Here is a 9,466-nt window from a genome sequence, read left to right on the forward strand (position 1 = left end):
CCGACACCCAAACATACACACCAGGACAGGTTCTGCCACACCGACACCCAAACACACACAGGACAGGCTCTGCCATACTGACAACCGAACACACACACTAGGACAGGCTCTGATACACTGACACCCAAACACACACACCAGAACAGGTTCTTCAACACCGACATCCAAACGCACACACCAGGACAGGCTCTGCCACACTGACACCCACACCAGGACAGGACAGGCTCTGCCACACCGTAGGGGCCTGGAGGTGCTCCATCAGCCCCTACGTAAATCTGGGCAAATGCCTGGTGTGCCTGATGGCCAGTCCGGGCCTGCTTCTACTATAGGTCACCCTCTACTCTGGAGAGGGAAGGCAATTCTTCCATGAGCCACCTTATCCCCACTCCAAGGGTGTGCCATACATGTATTAGTTGTTTTTTGGGTAAGTTTGTTTATTGGTTACTATGTACCAATAATTTCATTCTTTATCCATTTTTTATCATCCTTCCTATTGTTTTGGTGTATAACCAAATAAAGGTGTGTGTGTGTAATATTACTGGGATGGTTTAAGGATTCCCCTTTGACTCTCAGGAGGATTTGAACCGACACATCTATTCCTTGTTGTTAGTTCGAGGACCCTATTTAAGGGTCAGTGAGAAAAAAAGGACAGTACTTGAGGACATGGAATTGGTGAGATAATGCTGGCTGTGCTTTTATTAGGTGAATGTTACATCCCATGGGTGTAATATTAGGTCCCCCAGTTTGCAACAGCTGAACAAGGAATTTTAAGGACTGAGTTTTACAGTGTTTAGATGTCAAAATAGCTGAATGGATATGGCAATGGTTTAGTATATTTTATTAGAGATCACAGAATGTCTTAATGGTAGGGTACAGTGTCTTGCAAAAGTATTTGCCCCCCTTGGCATTTTTCGTATTTTGTTGCATTACAACCTGGAATTAAAATGTCTTTATTCGGTGGTTTTTATCATTTGATTTATACAACCTGCCTTCCACTTTGAAGAAGTGGGGATCTACCCTCTCCCCCCGTCTCTCTGTAGTTCACTTTCCCTGCTGAAGTCCTGTGGTGGGAGTGCGAGGCCTCAGTCTCGATTGCTCTGCCGCGGTGTGCACGGCTTCACTGCTAGGCACCTGGATATGATGTGATATTTTGGCATTCAGCACAAAGCGCTGGCAGCGCCACCAAGACAGAGGCCTCGAGGAGGAGACTGTGCTGTTGCTAGAAACCTATTCGTGAGTGACCACTTGGCGCCCCTCTCTCTCCTCCGCATTTTAAAATTAAGGTAACAGTAGCATATTTGTAAAAGAGGCTGAATTGTAGAATGTTTTTCAGTTCGTCTAGACATTTTCTTACAATTCTCTTGTAATTCCCTGTTTAATGATACTTTTTGATTCCCTCTTGCTTGAGGAATATTTTCTTTGGTTTAAGCTGGTTTATTTTTGTTTAAATCATAGAATATATGCACCGTTTGTTGAGGTGTACCTAAATAACTAAAATACAGGCATTATCATTGGAAATGGCTCATTTGGGTCTGTATTTATTGGATCCTACCAAGGGACACCAGCACATCCCCAATTAATTTATAAAAAATCTGATAACCTAAAACAAATATACTTCCTTCATTGGAGTCATTTATGGTAATTGGGATTGACATAGAAACATAGAAAGTGACTGCAGATAAGAACCATTGGGCCCATCCAGTCTGCCCAACCTCTGAATACTTTCCTTAGTCCCTGGCCTTATCTGATGTCTAACCTAGCCTTATGCTTATCCCATGCTTGCTTAAATGCTTTCACTGTATTAACATCTACCACTTCTGCTGGAAGGCTATTTCATGCATCCACTACCCTTTCAGTAAAGTAATATTTCCTGATGTTACTTTTAAACCTTTGACCCTCTAGCATACCTGGGAACTTCTTCACTCCAGCTACCCAGAGCCTTCCCTTGTAGGACGCGGCCAGTGGGCGGTCCCGCTGATGTTGGTGGGCGGTCCCATGATGTCTGCGGGCAAATGGGCGGGAACGGGGTATGTCAGGACCCCACTCCCGCGACCCGGAGGATTCGGTTGTTGACCCGGAGAACCGGAGAAGCAGTGCTTCACCCGGAGATCTCCGAGTTAAACCTGGAGAGTTCCCAGGTATGCACTCTATCTTACAAATTGAAATAAACTTTCTTCCTTTATCATGTCGACTCCCTTTAAGTATTTAAATGTTTCTATCACATCCCCCCTGTCATGTCTTTCTTCCAGGCTATATATGTTAAGATCCTTTAACCCCTCCTGGTAGGTTTTATTCTGTAATCCATGAACCCTTTTAGTAGCCCTTCTCTGAACTTTCTCCAACATATGTATATCCTTCTGGAGATACGGTCTCCAGTACTATACACAATACTAAGTGAGTATAACGGCATGAGGACTTCCCTCTTTCTACTGCTAATACCTCTCCCTATATAACCAAGCATTCTGCTAGCATTTCCTGCTGGTCTATTGCATTGTCTGTCTACCTTTAAATCCTTTGAAATAATCATAACTAAATCCCTATTCCTCACACATTGAGATTAGGACAGTATCAAATATTCTATACTCTACCCTGGGTTTTTCATCCCCTAGATGCATTACTTTGCATTTACCCAAATGACATTTGCCACAGCTCTGACCATTTTTCCAATTTACCTAAATAATATGCCATTTGGCTTATCCCTCCAGGAACATCAACTCTATTGCAAATTTTTGTGTCATTAGCAAAAGTACATACCTTACCATCAAGACCTTCTGAAATATTGCTAATAAAAATATTAAAGAGAATGGGCCCAACTACAGATCCCTGAGGTACCCCACTGGTAACCTTGCTCTGAATATACTCCATTGACTACAACCCTCTGTCTGTCACTCCATTGAACAATATTGGTGTGAAGAACCTATGTCTGATCTTCACTGTTATTATTATTATTATATTTATTTGTACCGTTTGAATGTGGCTGCAGCCCCAGCCTTCAAAGAGACGATCCTATAATCTGGCTGGGGCTCTTAATCAGCCAACACAGCCCTGTCTGCCCAGACGGCACCCGCACTACAGGGGGGATAACACAGGTGGGGGAACCCATTGTATCCCTTAATCCCCTCACCTGATACATCCCCTGTATACCGATGGGATTTGTGAGGGGATGTGGCTGATGGGATTTGTGAGGGGATGTGGCTGATAGGATTGGGGGTTGGGTTCGGTGCACAGTGAATGTAGATTGTATATAAATTCTGTGTGTTTGTAATAAAGAGAGTTCTGTTTTTAACCTCAAAGCATGAAGTCCTGTCTCATGATTGAGGGAAGTGCTGGTCTGTGACTGCTTTCTTCGGACAGCCACAGCGTGCCCGCTTACTGGGAGAGGGAAGGAGCTGACGGGCGGATGTGTCCAGTCTGGGGCACAGGACGATCCGTCACATTGGTGGCAAGCGGTGGGATCTACTCCTTCCAGACCAGAGCGGACCAAAGCAACTAGCCGCAGAACAAAGTTATACCCTGGCGAGGAAGAGCCAAACGGATCCACAGATGGAGTGGATTGAACAGTCACCGGGATGCGGGGTGACTTGGAGGGGAGATGAGACCCTCGAATCGGAGACTCCAGTATGGGAGTTTGAGAGACGGACCCGAGCCCGGCTCGTGGGATGGAGAGCGGCCCTAGAAAAGTGGAGCGCCCACCAAGGTACACATCTGCCCACCCTAGAACAACGAATCAGGGACCAGGTGAATGGGAGGCTCTACTTGTTCGGGGGACCTGCGTCTCCAGGTGAGGTTGTAGAGCTAGAGAAGCTGGTCCGACAGGAGATTGGGCTCGAAGAGGAGTACCGAGCCATATACTGGGAAGCCCGAGGCCCACAGCGAAAATCCAGAAAGCCCCATTCTCCGGAAGGGATGGATGTTGGCGGGCCTGGCCTGTTGTGGGAGGCATTCGAGGAAAGGGATGTCTTTGGCAATGGCAACATGGACCGATGGTGGGACATTAGTGACAAGCGCCGGAGAGCCCTGCCGCCCACTGCAACAAGTGAACTCAGCCAAGACCTTGAGAGACTAGTAGACAGAGAATGGTGCCTTGAGGCAGAATACTTGGCGCTGTTCGAGGGGCGCTACGCCCTGCAGTGTGAGCCGACAGATGTCACAGAGCGAGCTCCGGAGGCCGCTCACTGTAATTGGCAAGCCTCCGGACTTGAAGGTTCAGCCACTCTGCCCCTGGTATTGCAGCCAGAGCCCAAAGAGGTGAAAGTGGGCAATCACTTTTGGGAGGAAGTCTTCCGGGCGATTATGGACCGCATGCAGTCGCCGGAATTTGAGGCAGCAGTCTATGGGTTTCCACTAGAGGCGGCAGAAGCGCCAACAACAGGGCAGAGGGACGCTGTTCTCTGCCCAGCACCATGCGCCCCTCCTGCTCCGGCTGAAGCGCCGGCAGCGGGGCAGAGTGCCACTGGCCTCTGCCCCCCCCACAGTGAAAGGTCCCTGCCTGCTAGCAGGGACCCACCAGAGCAGTGCGACGCGATCCTCTGCCCAGCACCGCAAAATGCCAGACCGGCAGAAGAGCCGGCCACGGGGCAGAGTGCTGCTGGCCTCTGCTCATCCCCCAGCACAGTGTACCCGCCGGCTAACGAGGACCAACCAGAAGTGCTGGCACCCGGAGAGAGAGTCGCTGACCTCTGTCCTGCACCAGCAATCCTCGCTCTGGCTGAAACGCCAGCAACAGGGCAGAGTGCTGCTGGCCTCTGCCCGCCCCACAGCGAAGGGTCCCAACCTGCTAGCATGGAACCACCAGCGGAAGAGCTGGCCACAAGGCAGGGTGACGCTGTTCTCTGCCCAGCACCGTTCCCTGCACCAGCAGAAGCACTGGCAACCGGGCAGAGAGTCGCTGACCTCTGCCCTGCACTGCTTACACCCCCATTATCTGGCGCTCCCCAGCACGAGCATCCGGGAGGGGGCGCAGGCGGCGACCCTCCCCAGCGGCTGTCACCAATTATGGGAGGAAGGGAAACCGGCACTCCTCCCCAGCGGCATGGTCCAGTGGGCAAAACGAGCCCCAGCTCGGAGAGCCAGGTAGGGGTAAGTGAAACTGCTGCTGCTTTGGAGTGGGCTCTTGTTGTTTGGGTGGGGGAATGTGGAGCTGACTCGGGACAAGCCCGTAGTCAGGGTAATCATGGGAGGGTTCCATCAGGTTGGGAGGGAGCCGAGTCTGGGCTGAGTGCCCAGAGGGGAAAGGAAGCCCTGGAGAAAGGTCTCCCATGCCTGCAGAGGAGACTAAAGAGGGCTGCCCACTGGAGAGGCTTCTGGGCTGGCCTCTTACCCTTTGACTACGGGCCAGGCCTAGGAGCCCGGGTGACTGACATGGGGCTGCCAGGGTGCCCCAGAAGCCGCACGCCCGCTCTCCCTACCCCGCAGGACTAGAGACAGTAGAGGCCCGGTCATCCCCAAGCCGATCCGTTAGGGATCTGGCTGTGTCTGCCGGACGTTTGCACAAGAGGGGAGTAATGTGAAGAACCTATGTCTGATCTTCACTGTTATTATTATTATTATATTTATTTGTACCGTTTGAATGTGGCTGCAGCCCCAGCCTTCAAAGAGACGATCCTATAATCTGGCTGGGGCTCTTAATCAGCCAACACAGCCCTGTCTGCCCAGACGGCACCCGCACTACAGGGGGGATAACACAGGTGGGGGAACCCATTGTATCCCTTAATCCCCTCACCTGTATACCGATGGGATTTGTGAGGGGATGTGGCTGATGGGATTTGTGAGGGGACGTGGCTGATAGGATTGGGGGTTGGGTTCGGTGCACAGTGAATGTAGATTGTATATAAATTCTGTGTGTTTGTAATAAAGAGAGTTCTGTTTTTAACCTCAAAGCATGAAGTCCTGTCTCATGATTGAGGGAAGTGCTGGTCTGTGACTGCTTTCTTCGGACAGCCACAGCGTGCCCGCTTACTGGGAGAGGGAAGGAGCTGACGGGCGGATGTGTCCAGTCTGGGGCACAGGACGATCCGTCACAATTGGGATCTAAAGTCAGAGATTGCAGTAAATTTATAAGTCCTCTATGTCAGGGCTCGACAAATCCCAGGCGCCAGGTCACCATGGCGAATGAGAATTTTGTCCTGGCGCCTAGGTCAGGTGCGTCCAACGTGAAGCCCGCCGGACTTCAATGTGCGGCCTAAAAAAATTAAAGCACACGGCGGTCTTACCATTGCACCTCGCGGCCGCACCACGTAAACGTTGGTCTGCTGGTTGGCCGGCAGACCAACGTTTACGTGGTGCGGCCGCGAGGTGCGGTTGTAAGACCGCCGTGTGGTAAGACAGCACGTAGTGCAGCTGCGAGGTGAGGTGGTAAGACCGCCGTGTGAAATTACAAAATCAATATAAACAGGGGGGGGGGTGTGGCTGGAGCTAATACACATGGCAATGGGGGCATTAATAGACAAAAGGGTGGTTGGGCATCACATAAATTAATACTAAAGGGGGGCATCATATTAACCACTATAAAAGAGGTGGGGGCATCAATACACAAAGGAGGAGGGTTGGCTGGGGGCAACACATAAATCAATGCACATGGGTGTGGTGGCATAAATGCACACAGAGCCGGCCTTAGGTGTTCTGGCGCCCTGTGCGGACTACTCCTCTGGCGCCCCCCCATCCCAAAAAAAGAAAGGAATAAAAACTTGTAACAAAATCCCAATCACTATATACTACCCCAAACATTGATGTGGTGTAGGCCTACCACTTCATTGTCTGGCTTAGTAGTAGGGATGCACCGAAACGAATTCTGGACTGAAACCGAAAGTGCAGCATTTACCTGGCCAAAACCGAATATGACCCCCCCCACACCATACAAAAATCACTTTTATTTAAAGTAAGTAACACACCAAAATAGGACAAAACAATTAAATAACAATATATATATATATATATATATATATATGATTAACAGCAATCACATTCCTATCATGCCCAGGCATACCCAGATTCCAGGATGTACTCGCAGACTTGGCATGATAGGAGTATGATTGCCCTATCTACCCCTTCTCACTCTCTTCTGCCCTATCTACCCCTTCTCACTCCCTTCTCCCTATCTACTCCCTTCTCCCTATCTACCCCCTCCAAACTATCTACCCTTTCCCTCTTTGAAGTACACTTACCTTTCAGGAGTCCTGCCGTGGGGGTGCAAGGCCTCTGCCTCCCAGCTCTGCCACTGTATGGAACAGTATAGAATGATGGGAGTTATGATGTACTTTTAGAGCATAATTAGATCATGAAAAAGACATTGGAAATGGTACAGCATAACACCCATCACTCTCACACATTTACCAATCCACACATATACCAATCCACACGCATACCAATCCACACGCATACCAATCCACACGCATACCAATCCACACGCATACCAATCCACACGTATACCAATCCACACATATATACCAATCCACACACATACCAATCCACACGTATACCAATCTACATGTATACCAATCCACACATATACACTAATCCACACATATATGCCAATCCACATTTACCAATCCACACATATACACTAATCCACACATATATACCAATCCACATTTACCAATCCACACACATACCAATCCACATTTACCAATCCACACACATACCAATCCACACATACTAATCCACACATATACCAATCCACACATACACTAATCCACACATATACCAATCCACACACATACACTAATCCACACATACACCAATCCACACATATACCAATCCACTCTCACTCTCACTGAATGCTTTCCTACCTTTCCTCTTTTCTCCTTACAGCTCCTTTTCCTTCTCTTCGCTCCTCTTCTTCAGTTCTTCTGTCTTCTTCCGGGTCAGAGGGCACGGAGAGCGGTGGGCGCGGCTTCAGTGTTGTGCGCCGGGATCTGACAACAAACCCTGGCGCACAGCAGCTGTTGCCGCGCGGATCACAAGGGAGCGGTATCGGAGGTCTTTAACAGACCTCCGGCTCCCTTGAGTGATTTTAAGCCGGGTTCAAGGGAGATCCTTGAATCGGCTTAAAATCACTCAAGGGAGCCGGAGGCCTGTTAAAGACCTCCGATACCGCTCCCTTGCGAGCCTGCTCCTCCAGCGGCGGACATTACTGTCCGTCTCTAGAGGGGTGCCGGGTGCCCCCCTGATGAGCGTCACCCGGTGCGGACCGCCCCCCCCCCCGCTAGGTACGCTGCTGGCGGCAGCGGTACGCTACGGTGGCGTCGGACCGCGCAGCGGCGGCGTCGGACCGCGCGGCGGCAGCGCCCCCTGGAGTGTGGCGCCCCCAGGTCGCACGCCCCAAAGCCGGCCCTGAATGCACAAAGGGGGCAATACACAAAGTTGTGGGGCGGAACACATTAATCAATACTTAAGGCTAGGTTTCCACTTGTTTTTTTTTTGCTAAAAACGCCCATAAAAACGCCAATTCAGCCACACGGCGTTTTTTTTGTGCAAAAAACGCTGCAGCCAGATGTTAGCTGTTCTTCAATAGGAAATCGCACGATGCCATATCCACTTGGCGTTTTTATGTTCGCCGTTTTTTCAGTCCTTTTTGGCGTTTTTCTGCTTTTTTGGGCTCTGTGGCAGTTTTTCAAAATCGCAGCATGTTGACACTCTGGCGTTTTTTGCAAGGAAATCTTGGCGTTTTTCTCCAATAGAAGTCTATGGGAGAGAAAAAACGCCATGAAAAAGCCATGTGGGTTTTTTGCCTTGGCGTTTTTTATGGCGTTTTTTTTCCACAGTTACAATGCAGAGGATGGACTCAGTATCTGTGTGTCCTACGAGAAATAGGCTGGAAACAAACAGTTTCACACAAAACAAAGTTCATATTGAATTTTACACCATTTGGAACAAACATGCCATTACAAACAAACATACCCGACGCATCAACTGGATCCTGCGTGCCAAAAGCAACAGCAAACAATTTGCACCATCATTTGGGGCCAATCTTCCTAGAGGAGCAGACATTCGGAATAAAGCATGCCTTACAAACCACAGAAAAGAGACAAAAGGGTCCGCTGGGGCGTGTTTAAGTAGAACTCTACCAAGAAAATGACATCAGGAGGGGGCAGATACTTGCCATTTATCCGAATCCCTTTTAGCTGGGTGAAACTTCTAACTTGTAAAGGCTGGAAAAACTGCCTAAGGTCAAAAAAAAGCAATTTCCACAGAAAGGATAAAATGCCAGAAAAAACGCCAAAACGCAGGTAAATGCAGTGGCAGTTTTCTTGGCATTTTCCGGCGTTTTTCATCAAGAAAATAACGCAGGACAAAAACCCAAGTGGAAACCTAGCCTTAGGGGGACCTGGCTGGGGCATTAATACACAAGGGGCAAAATATAAAAGGGGGGTTAATGACAAAGCAGTGACAAATACAATGACAATACAATGACAAATACAAGGCATGTTCATGGCCACAAAAAGCCAAGTGAAAAACACTAATATAT

Source organism: Sceloporus occidentalis, unplaced genomic scaffold (genome assembly GCF_023333645.1).
Source record: "Sceloporus occidentalis isolate IW3139 unplaced genomic scaffold, rSceOcc1.0.p SCAF_130, whole genome shotgun sequence".
NCBI lineage: Eukaryota > Metazoa > Chordata > Lepidosauria > Squamata > Phrynosomatidae > Sceloporus > Sceloporus occidentalis.